The following is a 19533-nucleotide window of genomic DNA, read 5'->3' as shown; positions in this document are numbered from 1 at the left end:
TATAGAGAATTGACGTAGAAAGTTTCATAAAATAATTTTTTATATTTCCTGTTACGTTCATAAAAAATATTATGCAAATAAAATATTATTTTTTAAAATAAAATTTACAACTGTTTATTTGCTGGATAAATGAGAATTTAGTATCATAAAATTAAATCTAAAAAAAAAGACTAATACGTATTTTGTAACAAACATTTAATTAAATAATATTAATTTTCTCTTCATATATTAACTTTACTTTTATATTTTTAAATATCAAATATTTATAATATTTATTAGCATTTACATATTAAATATTTTGAGATAACTATAAATAAAACTAAATTGTTGTTGAAATAAAAAAATTATAGCTATATTAACAAAAAATAATGTTTGAAATGTTTTAAAAGATTAATTCGTTAAAATTGTACAAAATAAGATTTTTCGCGTTTTCCCCAATAAATTGAATAAATATAATTTGCTACAATATATTCTAAAATAAGATAAAGAAACATTCTATGCATTTCTTGTTAATGAATTTTCATTGGATAGGATTGACACTTATCTTGTATAGAAAAATAATCTCTCACGATAAAATACTATACTAGGATATAATACACCTACAAAAGACATAGTCCGCTTTAAAAATGCCTTCAACCACTTTCTTCACTGACTTATTCTCTTGTTCTTAGACTACGAACGTTAAGAGCATTTGTGCTGTTTTTATTACCAGTTTCACATACAAATAACGTTTACTCGAATTGTGCCGAATGGTACTCGCAGTATTACGAAACAGTATAGTTACAATTGCACTTCTCTCTCTGTTTCCGGCAGTAGATTTAAATCGCCATAAATTTTTAAGACATTAATTCTGGCAAAATATTTTATTTGTAAATAGCTTAAAATAATAATATTAAAAGACTAGACTAGAATTAACCTTCTGTTTAAAAGAAGTAGATTTTCTTTATTCATATTAAAATAAATATTAATTGCCCCAATTTTATATAATTAATGTTGAACTGATTTATATTGTATGACTTTCGAGATTATATGTTCTGACTTTCGAGAGGAAGAAACAATTGAACTTTATCTCGCCTTCAATAATATTAATGTTTATGAAAATATACTTTCTGTTACCGCTTTAGAAATGTTATAAAACAATTTCTCACTCACCGATACGAGCAATAGCGAAGTTGTAGTGCTCAGCAGTTGTAGTACTCAGCACATTGATCTGAAAACAAAATATTCAAATTATGTATATACATGCGTATATGCATATACAGGATGTTTTGAACGTCTGGAAACGATCGAATATCTCATACACAATACAGCTATGAAAAAATGATTTTATTTTGCATACCTCACAGTTGCCCCGCTGTCACCCGATGCCTCCACGGGCCTCCTCCTCCTCTCTTGGTCCTTTGTAGCACTCACGACATTCACGAAAACACGAATAATTACGATCGCCCGACAGTTTACCGTAGCACTCCCGACACGTGAAGTTTTACACGGCACTCCCGATACGACGCATGAATCGCATTGTGTATCCCAATGCTATCTGTAACAAATAAAATACGTACATATATTAGAATAATCTTATTTTATTTCGCATTATAACATACACAATATTTAGCAACATTTCTTTTTTACGTACATATATATGCTGTATTATTTATACATTTCTTATATGACTGTGAAATAAATGCCTTCAATTATTAAGTTTAGGTATTCATATCTACTTGGATAAAATTTGTGAAACAAAATCAACGAAAGTGCATTAGTCTATGTGCATTACTGTGTGTCGCACGTATGACTCACGATAATGAATTGTAAGCATTTCTCACTACGCACGTCAATTACCGGTTTCACGGCTAGTAATAGTAATAGTTTATCGATACAAACACAACGATCCTTTCGTGTTTTCACGCGCAATTGTAATTCTACTCTGCAATTACTTAAATTCTGCTCTAATTACAGATCCACGATCCACATATCTATTAATTTACCGTGTATCGAAGTTATTGAGTTTACTACTGCTATTGATTGTCGTGTACAATGCCACTGATTAAAATAAATGCTCTCGTGAAACGAAATGAACTGAAAGACGTGATTAAAATAAAATTATGCTAAGAATATTTAACATCGCATATTCTAGAAAAAGACTTGTTAATTGCATAAAAAATGATATCATTCTGTGCGAATTATATTGTTACATGTTTCAAGGAGACAGATGAATAATAAAGGTTTTATAATTCTGAAATGGCAACGAACGGACGATATAAGACTAGATATATTAGTTTAAAAATCCCTACAAAAGAAAACTTGTATATCAAAAAACTGTAGTTCGAAGTATCAGAAGAACATAAGTAAAGCATTCAAAAGGAGCAGAAACGGTGGTGAGTGCATTTGTGGTTAACTTGTGAATTTGTTTCGGTTTCGCGATGCACGCGTTCTCGTAAAACGATCGTATAAAAGAGCCGCAACCACCGTGTGTAACACGCGTGTGTATAAGTTTTTGCCTTTCGTCGGACTCCTTTCTGTACGATCGATTGCATCGAATGGCGATGCACTTGAGGAAGCATTCGAAACGTTTGCGAGGCGTGCACTTCTCATGGAGAGGCGTAAAATTTTTCGTGCTGCTCAAAGATTCTCGAGAGAGATCTACCGTGTCGAATCCCGACGGAGGGCTCCATTGCGCGATTCGATAAATCGACTCTAACGCGAGAAATCAGCGTGGAACGAGACAGCTGCTGAAGACAACTTTTGCTGATTTTTTTACAAGTTCGCAGAGCGAGTTTGAAAGTAAAATGTGAATCATTTTTTAGTAGCGGTTATTTTTTATCTAATCCCATATATTTTTTATGTAATAAATATAAGCACATTATATATATTCAAAAATTATATTCTTAAACATTTTCTTAATTATTCTGACTATATTTTTGAATATTGTATAATAAGAAATTAAATAACAATAATAAATAAAATAATACGATCTAATAATTACTAAAAAGACTTTGTTAAAACTGAGAAATATCTTAAAGAGCTTTTAAAGTTGCTCGCTTTCAGTTTTTAGTTACTAAAGAAATACGAATAAAAGAACTCGCTACTGCCTAGTAGAAAAATCTTTTTACTCAACTCGAGGATAGTATTCGAGGAAGTGTAATAGTATATATTATATGATCCATTCTACTTGTTTGAGAAATCAGGGAAACTTTTATTGCGCATAAATTTGCTGTCAGTGAAATAAAATTCCTGAGGAATACTGATCCTTCACTGGCAAGTGTGTATTAGTTTTCGGTAACAATTTCTTTCTGAATCGATGACGAGAAGTCGACCAATGAATTTCGAAAACCGAATGTATCGATATTTCTGCGGGGACAAACTTGTTTTCCTTCTGTTACATTGAACCCTCAGTCCAGTCCAGTCAATTTGTCAGAAAAAGTGAGACAGCGCGGCGCCAACAAAGCCAACATGTTAAGAAGTCTCATATTGTACTATGCGAGTTCGAAAGCCACGTCGGCAGAGGGAGAACATCGAATTGAAGAAATCTGAAGAAGCAGCAAAAATTTCTAAATAGTTCGACGGTCTCGCTAGTGGGATAGGTAGGTAGGTATAGATACGCGAACACCTGGTAGCTACCTGAACATCGCGAGGCGTGACGTAATTTACCCGGTGGTCGATCGCGAACAGTATACCCTCTTGACCCGCCCCTTCTCTTCATTAACGCACGTGAGCACAATAGAATGATCTCTGACAAATTATTGAATTCTGATGCAGAGGCAAAAAAAAAAAAAATAAAATAATTCAATGGTTAGAAAAAAAACTGATACTATTATGTCAGATTTGCGCTTCAAAAATCTTGATAAAATAAATTAAATTATAATTAAAATATAAATACGACATTTAATATTTATCAATGTTACGTTAAAATATGTTTAATTGCCTTTGCAATTATATATGATAATATCACATATTTATTCTTTTAAATTATACATTTATCCATAAATTTATTGAAATGTTTGTGATAATTTATATATGTAAAAGATTTCCATTAAATTTCAATTGAGTAGAATACGGTTTCTAAAGAGCATTTTCTGCGCAACGTTTTGAAAGTACAAGAAGACAAAGCGACGATACTTTGTCATCCGACACAGGATCCATTTGGTTTAATTCTCGAAGAAAAGTACTGATGACTTTCACGCCTCGATTCTCGGATAAGAATTTGTCGTCAGCGTTGTTGGCATCGCAGCAGTCGATAAATCTTTTCTGGTGCGAATCTAATCCGGCTGACTATCGTTGCACCTGTGTTAAGTCCGTAAACTGGGAATTATGTTCTACCAGATTCGTCGGTTTTTTTTACTGCCAGTCGTATTGCCGATTCAGCGTTCGCTTTGACCCCATTAATTATTCGCATGCGAGTGCAACCGCAACGACGTAATATAAAATTGATAAGCTCATTGTTTCATTGTGAAAATAGAAATTTAACGATATTTGCTAGAATTACAACAAACAATTTTATTAAAATTATATTATAAAATATGAAATATATTGTTAAATATGCAATATGTAAATTGCAATTCGAATTATATCAGTCGTCTAATTCAAAATATTAATTTGCGACAATAACATATCTGATAGGAAACAGAATAAAAATGCATAATAAAATTATTAAAATAAGCGTGGGCAAGCGCGTAGCATAAATAAAGAAATATTATAAAAGTGCAAAAAGGAAGAATATATTTCGCTCGTTGCTTCGATATAATATTTACGCGGAATACTAAATGCGAAAGTTTAATTTCAGAAAACCTCAAAACTTAAATTGAGCATAGAAATGAGCGTGGCACATTAAATTACAGGTCTTTAGACGGCAATATGACTGAAATAGTTCCAATTCCGCGAAATCTCGTTAAAGTTAACGTCACGGGATATTTGCTCTTTCAATCCTGCAATAGCGAAGATAATCCCAGCCGACTCAACTCTTCTCCGTAATTCACTGTCGAATGAAATCGAGGAATAAACGTCGTCATGCACACCGGAATATAGCGATTGGCGATAACCAATTAGAAAATTTATAAGTCAACCTAGTCCGTTCGAGATCGACAAGAGATCGTACGGTCCGCTTATTAATTTACGTTCCCGCCGGAAGAAGATCTGGTCGGACTGAGGACGGGGTCGTGTGTGCTAAGCAAAGAACACGGGCCATCGAGTTCCCGATGGTATCTTTATATTGCATTATTGCATTAAGCACTTCTGTACACAACGAAGGGTACGCATCGCCTCGACCAACAATGAGGGCACCCACGGGGGCCCGTGAATCCTACAAACGCACGGCGTATTATAGGTTGCGCGCACAATAGGTGGGTTCGATCAAATACACGCAAAACTCCTCGTTCGGAACGCATGCAGAAAATCCTCGTCGGCGGATACAAACGCTATGATCGCGACGATACACGATCGAATACTTTTGCGCCCGATATAGCGTGATCGTATCGTTTGCTTGGGCTCCACCCTGGATTAGCCATCATTTATCGAGAGAACAATTACTATAACGAAATGCTGAATACGCATACAACATATACACTGTGCGTATTCTATATAAATCGAATAAGATGTTAAATGTTTACTAATTAATTTTAAAATATATAATTAGTTATATACTTTTTCTTCATCTGTAATTCAAAAAATATTTCTAATTTAAAGTGACCTATAATAAAGTTCTTAAAAACTTGTAATATTTAGATTATTCACAAAAATTGAATATATAGCAGTTACTTTAACATCAGGTAGATACGTCAGCTGTTAAATTCGTGAGAAATTTATATCTGTAAGCTTAAAATACATTGTACCTTCCTTGCTCGATATGCTATTCAATGCATATGTAAAATATATAGCAGACGTTTTATGAAACGTATCGTTTGCCCCTGAGGCGATCATTTTTTCTTCTTATATATACTACAGAAAAATTATAATCATGTAGCTTACAGACTAGAATTGAATGCCAAAACTGTTGATGTTTGTTTGGTTATGAAACTAGTCGGACAGGTCGGGTTCGGCCGTTTTAACGAGCCATTAAACGGCAGTTTGCTTGTTTCATGAGAATCGTTACGCTCCGTTATCGAATTTACAATCTACGCGAATATTCAACAAATAAATCGCAAGTCTCTCTTTTAATTTTTTGAATTAGTTTTAATTATATTGTGAATCACAATTCAAAAATAGAATAGTTTGAAAATTATTTTTTTCATATAAATTTTCGAGGAACTACTATCATCCGTTTTTATTAAAATAGACATTCTCGCATGGAAATGTGATTTAAGTAATTAGGATTTATATGTGTGTGTGTATATACATATATGCAGAATATTAAATTATACTAATAATAAAGTACGAAGTTATTTATTGATTAAACGGTTAATGTATTATATTATGGAGCTTATCCTTATTTTATTTATTTGATCCTGCTATATGCGATTTTATTTTACCTCATATTCTTAATCTGAATTATATTTAAATAAAAAAAAAAAATTAAACAGTAAAACATATTCAGATGAAATATATTTGACTCTAAGTATTGTCGAAATATTTTATGTACTATGACATAATGTAATGTAAATAATCAATTAAATTAATAAATTAATCTATGTACTTAAAAATACTTGTATAATTTAATATTCTATGTATATGTATAAACATTTTGTGTATGTGTGCGTATATGTATAATATATACATAAACATATATGTAGGTATATATACAAAAAATTTTAGAAATTTATAAGTTTACAAGTTGAATATATGAATTGACCGCATAGCTTTAATCGCGTTAAAATGTGTGCGCGTTAAAATGTGCATTCCTTTTCATTTCACTAATATGAAAATAGGATCATTACATTGTGCAATTTTTTTTATTTTTAGACTACAAAATAAAAATATTGCGTATATATAATTAGAAAATGTCACGTTTATAATTGATAAACGTTTCCATCTATTTAATATTTCGAATTAAAAATGCGTAAAATATGAAGTAACAAAATGCACTAATAATTTTATATATGTTTATACACAACTTACTTTTACTATGTTTATACACAAACTACTTTTATATATTTATATTATATTCCATGTTAATATTAACTGTGTATGAAATGTGCTTGTAGTATTGTTTAGAATTTAATAATATTAACTGTGATATTTAACGATATATTTGTTAGCTGTAAATTTGCACCATTATCTTTTTTTACATGCAATGTAAAAACATTAAATAATTCGCTATTGTAATAACGCACAAAGTTTGATAAAATCTTTTTTATGTTTCGATCAATGTGAAAAAATATATAAAAGTGAAAAAATAGAAAAAAGTTTTTTTTAATTCTTTTGCGATACGCGATACTTTTCAAGACTGCTTCAACTGTCGTAATATACCTGCATTTTTCAGGCTATTGCACGTTCTTTCATTATAATTTCTCAGAGATAGTGTCAGAGAGATAGTTTCTGAAAGACGGTGCATTATTTTTGAACAAAATTTCTACGATGTTTGCAGATTCCATTACGCGATAGGAATAAAAAAATTGAATAAAAGATAAAAACAGCGTAAAGCATTTTCAACGTCATCGACATATATGACGTTCTGTATCGCTCCACTTTTATCTTTCTATATATTTCATGAAATGCAATGTTTATTTTGTGACTTGTGCACGCATTGAACGAGATCTTCAGAGTTTGTATTTTGGGATAAAATCATGACAGAGTAGATTTTTCTTTATTTCACATTTTTATCAGTTTTTTGCCATTTGTCAAATCTCATTTATTATATAAAAATTTTTATCTTTTATAACAAAAACACTATTTATTTTTAACTAAAATCCTTTTCAAACTGATTCAAAGATGTATTGATATAGTTTCATTACGATCACTTCTATTATTATTATTTTCTAAAATAGATGTTAATTTTGTAACAAAAATTTTAAAAAACTGTGAAATATAAATAGTAATACATTAAAAAAAATTCGATTACACTTTATAATATATTTATCAAAATTCTAAATTATTAGAATGTTTAGAAGTAGATAGAAGCATGTTTTTTTTCGTGAAGTATCTTTTATCTATATTCAGTTTAAAAGAAAGAGAGAAAAAGAGAACAGAAAAAGAGAGAACAAATGGCAAAAGGATTGCTGATTTCTTTTGAGTAACAAAGATGACAATCGACCGCAAGCGTAGAGTCAAAATGCAGAAGATTATATTATGTCAATGGTCGTTAATCCGTTTAACAACGCTGCCAAACCGTTGGCAGAGCGGTTTTCGTATGTTCGACAACGCAAACACCCGACTGCAAGAACCGCAAACCAACGTCAAATACCCACGGGGTGTCAACCTGAGACCGTGTACCTGAATGTGAACAGAGGTCGAGCGGAAACGTCTCCTTTGCGCAAGGAGTTTACTTAATCAATGAAACGCTATTGTGTAGCGCAACAGCATCGTTTTGTTACTGAGCATCGATAATATTCGTTCTTTCTTTTTTATTTTTATTTTTGCAGATTAGCTGTTTTATAAATATCTTTAAAATTTTTACGATGTATCTCACAAATTAGCTAAAAACATATTTTACCGAATAATCTCTGCAACAATGTTGCAATCTAACGCTAAAATAATTTTAATGTTTGGTATTATAAAATTAGTGTAAAATAAATATCTAATTTAAGACAATTTTTTGATATATCGTTTTATTTTGTGTAAATTTTTATTCGTGTAAATGAAATGACGTAGAAAATGATCGATTAAAATTCTTTATGAAAAGAAGTTTACTTCTAGGTAAACCGCGAAACTTTCTCGTAGAAAGTTAATATTAGTAAAAGATACGATGAACAGATTTCTGTAATTACTTAGTAAAATTTTGCCAAAAGTTCAAACATGTCTCATAATGCCATAATTTATTGCTTACATTACACAAAAGCGATTTAAGAAGTTTGATGTGTCATCCTGCTTTGTTTTAATAAGTCTTTAAAATTTCTCGCAAGATGAAAATACCAAAATGATAGAAAATAACAAAATGAGGAAGAAGGAGAGAATAACTAAAATGTGTTTCCATATTTAAAGTATACGATATATATGCACAGATATAGTAATCTTTCATATCTTAATTTCATATCTCCATTTTACATTTGTGGAAGTCGATTACATATACAGTCGCCATCACATGATGCATCTAAATTATTTAAAGCGCATTAAATATTAATATTATAGAAAAGATATGTTACTTCCATGACACTAAATTAATTACGTTTTGAATTAGTATTAAATTAATTTCTAATATATAGTCATTAATATAAATTTAATTCTTCAAAATAGAGTATAGATATTTTATATTAATCAAAGACCAACAGAATTAAAAAATTTATAGGTTATATTAATATATTAATACTAAATATATTTATTAAATTGGAACATGTCCGTTTTATTTTTGAGGAATAAAATTTATACCAGATATTAATATTAATACTAATTCTAAGTAATAATATTTTAATATAATAACATACCTTTTGCCTGATATAATATTTAATTTTTTTAATAATATGTATATATATTACTTAAAAATTCTCTTTAATAACTTATATAAGTATTAAATTACAGTTTAATGTTACACTGAAAAAAATATTATTAATTCAACCTTTCAACTAAATTACTATTTTGTTAATTGAACATAAGTACATATATTAGGATTTAAGTCAAATATACGTTTTGTTAAATTTAATATATGTTATATTTAATTTAAATATTTTATATATGTTTAATTACCAAAATAATATTTTATATATTTTATATAATAAATATTTAATATTAGTTGAAAGATTAATCAAGCTAATAAATTTTTTTATTAGTGTATACTTTGGTATTGTATAGGAACAACTTTTTTTAAAGAATTGTTGGTGTAAATGCGTTCTTTATAGGTAATGACTGAACACTAGAGTTAATGATCTTATTAAAGGTTGCAGGAAATCGAATCAGAGTATAACCAGATGCACTTGATTTATTCGATGGGTAGAAGCGAGTGAAGAAGCACTCAACGCGGCTTTAACGCTTCACTTGCCGAATCGTCGTCGTCAAGCAATGTGACAAACAATGCAATCTAGAGAGGGCTCATTAATTAAGCACACCTCTTTTGCTCGAGTACGACATCGACTCAAGTGACACGTAATGCATTCTTTCAAAGGGAACTATTTGCATCAATGCAAACAGGACACGCAGAATGACTTTGAAACAAGAATTGATTCCCTACTTAGCTTAGATGTATGAATATTTTAATGTAACAATATATACAAAGCCACAAGAGAGAGTTTTTTTATACTATGTATTTGACTTGTTGGAACGTGTAATTAATTCAAAATGCAATAAAAAATTTCCTCGAATCAAAAATTGAAGATTGATTTATATAGATTTTGTTTGATTTTATCCTTTATATTGTAAAAATAATTATAGTATTATTTATATACATCTTATCGCTAAGTGTGACTGCATAACAAGAAACCTTTTAATAAAATGTGATTTTTAATAAAAGCGTAATTGATAAAAATAATAATCGCAAATGCACAACGTGCATTTTCTCTTGATAGTTATTAATGAGTTTCCATGTGAAAAAATATATATGAAGAGCATTGATCATGAATATTTATCTATAAATTTGAGTAGCCATTTTTAAATATTGCATATTTTTGAAGGTTGTCATTTAGAATAAAAATATTAAATGGTAACTGATAGCTAGTGGACGTGGGTATATATCGATTAAATTCGATGTACACGCCTTCCATCAATAAACTGCACATGCATGCACTCGCGTTCAAGCGTAACCGCTTCAAATAAAATACGCATTATGTAATTAATCGATAATCCATTGAAATCAGAAAAATGTTAAAAAATTCAATTTTTTATTCAGTAAGTAGCGTTATTTCGCATATAAAACTCATAATTGAAATTAATCGCCAATACGCGCGCCACTTGAATTTCGCGACTCTGTAAAATTAATTCTGTCGCACCTCGCGCTCCAATTAAAACCATATTCGTCTGACTAAGGCTGCATTATAATATAAGTAAAATGCTTCTATCCATATTCATGCACAAAAAAATGCATCGTAAATTTTTCTCTTTTCGACGAAATCGAATAGTGACTTTATATTGTGCATATAAAAGTATATGTATTATTTCATAGAAAATTATAAATTATTAAGAATGCTATATACATACATATTTATTTTCAATAATTCTAGTCTAAATAATTTTAGTTTTATCAAACAAAAAGCTTCTGGCTAAACAGTTTTTTATGATTACAAATATTTGTTTAAACTATAAGAAAATGAATAAACTTTTCACATATGATTTCATTTAATCTAAAAATGAAGCAAACATATATCTCTTAGAACTTAGAACTGATATAATGGGAAGAGAAATATTTTCTAATTCATATCCGATATGCTAATTCAGAAGGCCGAATATAATTATTTTACATTTTTTAAATTCATAAGTTTTTTCTTAGTCTTTTTTATATTCTGTATATAAAGAACAAAAATTTGTCCACGTCAACATGTTCAATTTTACTGATTCTCGCGTTGCAATTATTCTGCGACTTATATTTCTGCGCGCCTGCGTTTTGATTTAGTGGTGCGATTAGTCTCGCTGAGAAATAAAATTAGCATAGACATAAGTGGTCGCGATTTTTTACGACCGGTTACAGAGAATCGGGTTCCGAGCGCTCATTGTCGCGCTATTATGCCGAAAGTTGCGCGCATTAATCCGTCGCAGAGGGGTTCAATCGTAATGTCATGCAAATTTCTCATTAAACGTCCCACGTTTGAAATTATAAGTTATGCGCTTCACACATGTAACGGCTACGGCTGATCGATTTGTATCACTATACTCCCGGAAGTGCGTGTGGAAAGCGCGTCGTTTAATTAGAACTGAATTGATGGTTAATTATTGACGCTAATCGCATTCACGCCAATCTTTCCAGTCTACGAGAAATCAGGAAATGGAAATCAACTATTCATTGCAGATTTATGTATCATGTTAGATTTGCTCCATTTTGATTCAAAAATGTCATTGAAACATTCAATAAAATGTTTCATCAGATTATTGATGAGTTAAGAAAGTTAAGAAAAAAGATAAGTTAAGAAAAAAAGCATATTTATAATGAGGCAAATTGTAAATTTATTTTATTAATTATCTTATTATAATTGTAGCCGTTTGTGCTTATCTTGTTTGTTAACACTGAAAAAATTATATTATCTCCTCCCGAAATAATATTTAAAAAAATGAAAAAAATATAAAAAAGAATACTCTAATAATTCATTCATTTCTCTGTTACAACAGAGTACCTATCTTTCTCTAGAATTACCAGCAATTAAAAGAAGATTAATATCTCCGGAAATATCTTTTTATAAAGTTTCCATGGCAAATCCTTTCAGAATGTGTGTTTAAATGTATTATAGATATAATCATACAGAGATAAAATCGCACAAAGAGATGTTTTATTCATTAATAATGTTCACACTTGTAAGGAGAGTGTGCATTTTATATAAAATTTCTTACATTAATATTCACACTTCTGTAAAAAATATTTAATATAAAATTTCTTACACAGATCTTATTTAAATATGTCTATATATGTGTCGTAAAAAATTTCGTAAAAAAGTAAGGCGAGATTGAATGACATCGTGGTAACGATCACATATATATGAATTTAATACCCAATTTTTAATAAACTGAGTTTTTTGAATACAGAAAATAATGATATTTTATTTGTAGTTTTTTGTAGTAATAATAATTTTGTTTGTAGTTCAAGCCATAAAAAAATTATTTTGAAAAACTTGTTTAACTTTTAAATAAAAAAAACTGATACATGATATTGATACAGAATCATTAACTTTTAAACAATACAATTAAATAAATAAAGGGAAAATACAAACAATCAGAATTTGAATGAGAATTATGTATCAGCGATATTTTTTTATCTCAAAATCAGATAACAATTATTTTTCCAAAATACATTTTTTATGCCTTTAACTACAAATAAAATTATTATTTGTGCAAATAACTGCAAACGATATATTATCATTTTCTATATCGAAAACTCAGTTTATTAAAACTTGAGTGCCAAGTTCGTATAAATCGATCGACTGACGTTTTAATTCAGTTCCGATGCTATTTCCGCGGATTAAATCGCATCTCGAGTGTCGATAACCGATCGAAGAGGCTTCCCTTTCCCTCTTTCTTTAATGTTGTAAATCAACTCCGAATTCCTCACTCGATTTCCATTACAAAAAAACTCTGTCTGCCGAGAGAGCGGCGCGCGCGTCCAAAAGCAAAGTACAAAAGCACTGACAACTCTCATTCGCGGGATCACGGCTCTATCATTCTTGGCATCAAAATAGAAGACAGCGGAGCGGCTAGAATCGGAGGCGAACCCCGGTGTTAAGTGGTTGTCCCCTCGTGCGAACCATTGTGTTGGCGCGCGTTAAGTTAATCCCGTCCGCTTCTTTCGATTCAACCGATAAACTCCGGGTTAAATAAGGATTAGCGTGATGACTCGACGAGGATCGGCAGGTCGGTTTTTCGAAAACTCTTTTCCGACAAAACCGCGAGCAGTCGATCGAAGTCGCTGCCGCCGTCATCGTCGTCGAGGAGAGTATTATGGCCAGCAGGCAGATCGGTATCGCGACGCGTTAAAGTGACGTTAAAAGGTGAGGAACGAGGGACGCGATCGACATCATTGATATAGATCATCTCAGTTAGAAAGATTATCTTGATGGAAATTAGTCAAGAACGCGAGATCCTTCATTTTAAAAATACTGATTATCCAATAATAATGTGCCAAGATAATTATTTATATTATTAGATATTATTTAATGAAATGTCATAAACGCCTACACTGTAAAAAATATGTAATAATATTACATAAAAATAGGTAACATTACATAAATAATAAATGTAAAAGCATACGATAAATAATGAAAAGTTATACATTTTCATCATTTATCGTGTAATTTTACACTTATTATTTATGTAATGTTACCTATTTTTATGTAATATTATTACATATTTTTTTACAGTGTATGTCGTATATAAATATAAATTGTTCAATATACATATTACATTAGTACTATGTCAACAGTATGTAAAATCAAATGTTATTCAATTCAGATAGCAGTATGATAGCAGTAGAAAATATAAACTGCTAAATACATATATTATTTTTAATGTATTCAAGATAATTATTCACATTATATATTATAAATGCCTCTATCAAAAATATAAATTATTAAATATATATATTATATCAATACATTACCAAAACAGTATATAAAATCAAATCTTATTCAATTCAGATAGCAGTATAAATAAAAAATATAGATTGCTAAATATGTATATTTCTAATGTACCAAGACAATTATTCATATTATTAGATATTATTTAATAAAATGTTATAAATGCCGATGTCAAAAAATTGATTGTTAAATTTCATATACATATTATATCAGTACAATGCCAATAAACAGTATGTAAAATCAAATGTTATTTAATTCAGATAGCAATATGAATTGAAAATACTGACATTACTGACTGTTAAATATACATATTTATTTATAATGTACCAAAACAATTATTCATATTATTAGATATTATTTAATAAAATGTTATAAATGCCAATGAAGAAATATAGATTGTTAAATTCAATATACATATTACCTGAATACAATGCCAATGAGCAGTAAGAGTGTAAAATCAAATGTTATTTAATTCAGATAGCAATATAAATTGAAAATACTGACTGTTAAATATACATATTTATTTAAAATGTACCAAAACAATTATTCATATTGTTAGATGTTATTTAATAAAATGTTCTAAACGTCGAAAGTATGTAGAAAATAGACTCTTAAATATTTTGTATATATTATTTATAACGTACTAAGATAATTATTCATATTATTAGATATTATTTTATAAAATGTTAATAAACGCTTAAGTTGAAGACATAGATTATTAATATATGCATCTTATATCAGTACAATGCCATTGAAATGTCAGTAAAATCAAATATTCAATTCAGATTGCAATAATATAAATCATACAATAGCACTGCGTTATCGCAAAAATACATGAAAAATCGACACAAAAATTCACAACTGCAATTATTAAATTTATACTCACAACGTAATTCCTTCGACGACTTCCAAATTTCTGATCATTATTGACATTGCTCTGATCCCATAATTAGTACCACTCACGTAAATATATTATACTATTCCTCTAATTCCTCTGATGACTCCACCAAATTTCTGATTTTCTCATCATGACAATCACTGCTCCGATTCTGTAATTAGTCACTCATGTAATTATAGGTCAATTAAAACGGCGCGCATTTATCTTTTCGTATTCGATTCGAGACTCCGATTTTCGCATCGGATTTGTTGCAGACTCGTAAAAATGTGGCGCAAGAGAATGGAAAAAAAAAAAAAAAATGAATGCATCAATCGCGATCCTAATTAACGGATCACCCGTTACTCAATTCGGCATTCCCGATCTTTTTTGGACGAGCAGAAATGGACAGAGAATGTAACGCGTTGCATATATCTTTAAATAAGCGGCACGGAATAAAAAAAAAAAAGAATAAAGAAAGCGGAATAAGAGAGAGAGATAATTCGCGAATATTAATTATTCATGCACGATCTGCGATTCGAACGGTACTTAAATACTCCAACACGATCGAGTAGACATTCGTTTCGCTCACGAAATTCATCATCGGCCACGTAAAGTGCGCGAAATCGACGTACATGTCTCGAAAAATTATCCAATGTACTATTTATCAAGATGGCGCGGAAGAAAAAAATGTCGCGAATATTGAACGACGCGATGGATCGCGACTCCGCGACTCCGGCCGCTCGACCGCGAGATCTCTGACATAACTCGCAATACTCGTGCGCAGAGTACGCATCCGCAGGACCTCTTAAGACGCGAGGAACGCGAAAAATCTTCGTAAAGCTCACCTCGAAACAGCACCTGTCCTTGTTCGGCGAAGCCACCACAGGAAACGAAGGAGCGATGAGGAAGAACCGTCAAGAAGGTGGCAAAGTAGGACAACGCGGTTCAATTAGACAATCTAAATTATTATTATTGTCGTATTTTGGAGCCTAATAGCTCGATAAAAATGATTATCGATCGATATAATATTCTGTCTTAGTACGATTGACACGATCACGACAAACGTTTATATAATAACGTAAGTATAATTTTTTTATTTTTAAATAATTATGCTATTTGAGCAGTGTAGTGCGTGACGTCAAGTGACGCGGCGTGACGTAAGGGAGCAAGGAGACGCCATGTATTACTCCGCGAACGGGGTCCATTGCCCACTCCGTCTCTCGCGAAAGCTCATGGCTCATCGACGTTTTATCGATCGTGTCCGCGAGATCCTGCGTGCGAGAAATTCTCTTAATACGGTACGAGAAGAGTTTTTATCCCGAAGCAGACATCATGGAGCGAGCAAAATCAAGATCGTGGATCACTGACTACAAAAAAGAAGCGAATTCGGTGTACTTGATAGTCAAGTAAGCGTACCTAGCCTTGTTATTGTTGCACTGTCGAGCTCGAAATCTTATTAACAATAAGAATTATTATCAGCTGATATCGTGATGGATCTTTAACGCGATTGACACGCCCATCTTACAATCAGTGATATTTTAGTGTAATTATTAATTTTGCATGCATCGATAATTGGCACACTGTGTACCGTGTGACGTAGTCGTGACGTGACAGGAGCGTCTCGATAAGAAGCTCACTTCACTGTGCTCCGCGAGGAAGACATTGTTGCGTTTCGCGCCTTTTTCTGACATTCGCGAATTTCGTTGTACGAACGACAGTTCCGGAAGTGTGAATAATGAACGCAAATGTTTCGAACGAATCTTCATGTCGATTAAAGTGATCTGTACATTTCAGAAAGCTGTGGTAAGCGTCATCGCCGAGCTGCATCCGAGCTTTTCGAACATAACCTAACAAAATCCGGGAACCGTGCGTGTCCTCGCTCGGTTTGCACGTATCGCAAGCACGAAAAACGTCGTCTCAGGTGACGAGTATACGTCGATATATATCCTGTCAATTAAGGCAAGTATACGTGTGACAGGTGCAATTCGGGGAATGCAGCGCGAAGGGACGTGAATTGGTTATGTCGCGAATGCGCGATGACTGTATTCGGAGGTGTTGAATAAACTAACGAACGATCTCTAATTATTCTCGTTTCGATTGCACCGCGAGTGTTGATATAGTGTCAATAAATGCCGACGTGTGAAACGGAAATCCGGGACGCGCGATCGTGTTATTTTCACTGTTTACATCCTGGGTGAAAAAGCGTCGAGGATGCCGTGCGAGAGGTGACCAAGATAATCGACAATTAGCACGTGCGATGGAGTGTCTGGACAATGAAGTAATCGAGTGGTGGAGGAACGAGGAAAAGGGGAGGCGTACGAGATGCATCGTGCATCGAATGCAACCGGCGATATCATCGGCCGGTGAGTAAATACATTTATTACATATTGACATAATAAACTGTTTATTTATCTTGTTTACGATGATTCGGTATCGTTGCATTGTTATCGTTATTAATATGATTACAATTTGACATGCACTTTGCTTCACTTTTACATTTGAGAAAATAAAATATTATGAAAATGCTGTTAAAATAAAATATTATGAAAATGCAAATTAAATGAAATCAGTGTTTGAATAAAATACAAATTTTGCTGCAATGTAATATAAAAAAGAATATGTGAGGAGGGAGCTATAAACCTTATTTTTCAAAAAATTATTTTTTTAATTATGTATTATTTTGAGTCACGACTACAGCATCTGTCGAATTATTATATTGCAGATATAGGGCGATTTGTGTTTTTATCTTGTTTACAATAACTCGATAACTTTGCATTATTATAGTTATTAAGCTCGTTACAATTTGACTGCACTTTACTTCACTTTTATATTTGAGATGTGCTGTTGAAATAAAATCAACACTTTTTCTTTAAATTTTTCTTTAAAAATATATTAAATAATAAAATTATAAAACGTGATACTTGCATAATTAATATTTTCACAAAACAAAATTATTTTCCTAAATATTATTTTGAATCGCGATTATAGCATCTGTCTCGAATTATTATACTGTGCATTATATGTGTTTTTATTTTGCTTACGACTTGATATCGTTGCATTATTGTAATTTTTAATGGAATGAATTTGACATGCACTTTGCTTCACTTTTATATTTAAGACGTGCTATCGAAATAAAATCGGCGCTTTACAAGTTCTTTAAAAAATATTAAATATTAATGAAATTAAAACATATATTTGTATATATAACAATTATGAAACTATTATGAAAATGCAAATTAAATGAAACCAATGTTTAAATAAAAATTTTGCTGCAATATAATATAAGAAAAAACATCTGCGAGGATACAGGTAAATATCGTTTTTTATTAATTTATTTCTTCAAATATTATTTTGAATAGCGACCAGCATCTGCGAATTTATTATACTGGGTGATATATGTGTTTTTATCTTGTTTATGATGACTTGATATTGTTGCATTATTATTGTTATTAATGTGATTACAATTTGACATGCACTTTGCTTCACTTTTATATTTGAGATGCGCTGTGGAAATAAAATCGGCGCTTTACAAATTCTTAAAAATACTACACTAAAAAAAAATAAAATTGTTAACTTGATTAAACCTTTCAACTAAATTACTATTTTGTTAATTGAACATATATTAGAATTTAAGTCAAATATATATAACGTTTTGTTAGATTTAATGTTATATTAAATTTAAATATTTTTATATGTTCAATTAACAAAATAATATTTAGTTGAAAGGTTTAGTCAAGTGAACAAATTTTTTTTCTGTATAGATATGAATGAAATGATAAAACAATATTTGTATAGTTCATACAGTAGTGTGTGAAATTGCTGTCTTATTTTATGGAAATTCATAAATAATTAAGATTTCTGACTTTATTTACAAGAGTTCCTGATAGTTCAAACAAATAGTTCTGGCCATTAACGCAACAAAAATGCCTTAGGGCAAACTGAGAAGCCAACTTTATGCAGTGTCTCACTTTGTCCAATTTTCCTTATCAGTAATTATTAGAATTAAAAATATTTATAGTTGTACGTAAGTTTTCAGAAGAGATTTGTCTTTTAAAAGCAAAAGAATATTGATTAAGCTGAAATAAAAACAACCAGACACTTATTGTATATAGACATCAAGATGAGACGTAAGTTGACTTTTGAGAGTGCTTATTCTACAGCAGTTTTCTTCTAGTTTTTGGCATGTAAAATGCCTTACCAAAGAATTTTGATAATTAAAACACTTGGATATTTTTTTAAATAATTATTTTGATCTGAAAAACGTATCTTATTTTAAAATTTAAAGATGAGATGTCAGTCGATCTTCAAGAGTTCTGTTTTTTTTTAAACTTCATGTAGTTTTTGGAATTATTAAAACTGTTTGAAAAG

The 19533-nt window shown here is 30.7% G+C and overlaps 1 long non-coding RNA gene across 1 annotated transcript in view; it reads right to left on the bottom strand.

Moving 5' to 3' along the window:
• LOC114932655 (uncharacterized) overlaps positions 1 to 16047 on the bottom strand; it is a 67620-nt gene extending 51573 nt beyond the window's left edge. The window contains exons 1-4 of the long non-coding RNA XR_003819940.2: positions 16011 to 16047; positions 15175 to 15337; positions 1340 to 1537; positions 1153 to 1210 (exon numbers count right to left, since the gene is read on the bottom strand). This is a non-coding gene — a long non-coding RNA (uncharacterized LOC114932655). The remainder of the gene's footprint in view (positions 1 to 1152; positions 1211 to 1339; positions 1538 to 15174; positions 15338 to 16010) is intronic.
• Between the last annotated feature and the right edge of the window lie 3486 nt (positions 16048 to 19533).

The sequence above is a fragment of the Nylanderia fulva genome, unplaced genomic scaffold, assembly GCF_048542155.1.
Source record: "Nylanderia fulva isolate GAGA-0341 unplaced genomic scaffold, ASM4854215v1 Scaffold22, whole genome shotgun sequence".
NCBI classification, from domain to species: domain Eukaryota; kingdom Metazoa; phylum Arthropoda; class Insecta; order Hymenoptera; family Formicidae; genus Nylanderia; species Nylanderia fulva.
Note: the sequence above shows the minus strand (reverse complement) of the source record. Positions and strands in the feature narration are given on the sequence as shown.